The sequence below is a fragment of the Arachis ipaensis genome, chromosome B4, assembly GCF_059453495.1.
Source record: "Arachis ipaensis isolate K30076 ecotype BB chromosome B4, ASM5945349v1, whole genome shotgun sequence".
Classification (NCBI taxonomy): Eukaryota; Viridiplantae; Streptophyta; class Magnoliopsida; order Fabales; family Fabaceae; genus Arachis; species Arachis ipaensis.
In genome coordinates this window covers 74184581-74187203 of record NC_142439.1, presented here as the reverse complement: position 1 = coordinate 74187203, position 2623 = coordinate 74184581, and positions in this window count along the sequence as shown.

The following is a 2623-nucleotide window of genomic DNA, read 5'->3' as shown; positions in this document are numbered from 1 at the left end:
TAACGGACTCCAAGTCACTCTCTGTAACGTCTAGTGATTCGGTATTTTCCTCAAGAGAGGCCGAAGTACTAGGCGTGTAATTCAACTGCCGTCTAGCTTGCCGAGTAACAAAGTTCTTTCGATCTCGGGATCAAAATTGGCTAAGCTAGAATTCGGTTGAGACCGAGTCATCAAACTTGAAAGTCATAGCACAAATGTAAAAGAAATCTAAACTATGGCTAAGTACTGAAAGAAGTAAACTATCTACAATATTCACATATTCACATAACCAATATCAAGGCATATGTTGCAACCATTTCCCGACAACGGCGCCAAAAATTTGACACGGGCACCAAAGGTGTATTGGTAAAGATTTTTTTCCAATAAGGTCGCGTTGCAAGTATAGCTCTACCAACAACAATCCTCGGGGCTCGAATTTAGAAGAGGGATCTGGTTGTCACAAGTTCAACCCCAATAGAAATAACCGAAGTATTCAAACCTCGGGTCGTCTCACAAGGATTGGGCAAACATGTACTTCAACATTGGTTAGAAATCCGGGGTTGTGAGTTATGAGCATGAAAATAAATGGGAATCTTAACAAGCAAGTAATCTTAAAATGCAACAACTAGTTCAATTAACTAAGCAAAACATGAGCAACTTCAATGAATAAGCAACATTCCACTTAATTCTATTATAACCCAAACAAGTAACTACAACTAAAGCAATTGGTTGAGGAAATTGATTTTCAAATATGAATAATAAAAGCAACTCTTGGCTAGGCTTGGGAATTGGGGCCACCATCCTTGTCTAACACTATATCTTGACAATTATGAGAAACCAAGCTCATTAAGTCTACTCTCAAAGTCTTAAGTATGTGATATCTACTCCTAGACTTGAAGTACGTCAAATGACTTTGATCACATCAACCCATAAGTCCCAACCTACCTACTAATTAGATTAGTAGTGGCTTGGCGTCAATGAGTATCAAATTGACCACCTAGGGCTCCCAAATCATCAAATCCATTAGACCCAATGACTCAAGTTTACCTAATTCCCTTGATCTAGGCCAAGAGTAAAGAAGACTACTCCATAATCAAAGTAAACAATTCATCAAACACTTGGTAAGCATTAACAAAAGACATGTTCAAAATAGCAATTAAATTGAGACCTACAAGTACCCACTAATAATTATCAACATATGATCATCCAAACAACAAAGCTAAACATAGAAATCATCAATGTAATATCAACAAGTCAAGATTCACAGCATTCATGAAATGGGTATAAAATAACAATTGACAAGAATTCATAAACTATCACAAGACATAAGCAAAATTGTAACAAAGAATTCAAATTGAACAATCAAAACTAGTAATTAACAAGATCCAAGTCACAAATCAACAAGGGAAGATCAAATTAAAACTAGATCTAGAGAGGAACAAGGGTTTCTCCCTCTAGAGTAATATAAGAGCCAAAAACTAACTAAAAATTATGTCCTAGTGTAAAATGAGTGATCCCCCCTTTCCCCCTGGCATCCTTGGGTCCTTTTCCATGCAGAAACAGCTTGAAATTGGGCCTAATGAGCCTCAGAAATCGCCAGGCACGATTTCCTTTAATAAGGTCACGTGCAGCTTTCCACGCGTGCGCATCATGCATGCGTGCGCGCCGATTGCTTTTGTGATCCATGCGTGCGCGCCAAGTGCGCGTGCGCGTCGATAGAGATTTTCTGATCCGCGCGGATGCGTCCATCCTTGCGCGCCGCTTCCACCCAATCCTGTCCACGCGTGCGCGTGGAGTGCGCGAGCGCGCCGATGCTGCTTTTTCCAAGATTTAAATTCTTCATGTTCCTCCCTTTTTGTACATGCTTTCTCCCTCTCTTCTAAGTCATTCCTACCCTATAATTCCTGAAATTACTCAACAAATACATCATGGCATCGAATGGCAATAGAAGAGAATTTGAATATGGCAATTTTAAGGCAAAATAAGCATGTTTTCCATCATGGAGCAATATTGGGAAGTGAACACAAAATCATGCATTTCTTGTGAATAAGTGTGAGAAATGTTGATAAAATCCCCCAGAATAAGCACAAGATAAGCCACAAAATCGGGGATTATCAATTTGCTCCCAATAGTTTTGTGGAGGAAAATGCATCCCTTGAGGCGTCTCAGGGATTTCATGATGAGAAATTTCCTCATGCTCATGGTGAGGTTCTCTTGTTTGCTCCATCATTTTCTTAGTGATGGGCTTATCCTCATCAATGAGGATGTCTTCCTCTATGTCAATTCCAGCTGAATTGTAGAGGTGTCAAATGAGGTGAGAGAAGGCTAACCTTGCCAAAGTAGAGGACTTGACCGCCACCTTGTAGAGTTCTTGGGATATAACTTCATGAACTTCTACTTCCTCCCTAATCATGATGCTATGGATCATGAGAGCCCGGTCTATTATAACTTCAGACCGGTTGCTAGTGGAAATGATTGAGCGTTGGATAAACTCCAACCATCCCCTAGCCACGGGCTTGAGGTCATGCCTTCTTAGTTGAACCGGTCTTAGGTGCCATAAATGGTTATGGAAAAACAAAAAGCAACACTTTTACCACACTAAACTTAGAAGGTTTGCTCATCCTCGAGCAAAAGAAGAAAGAAG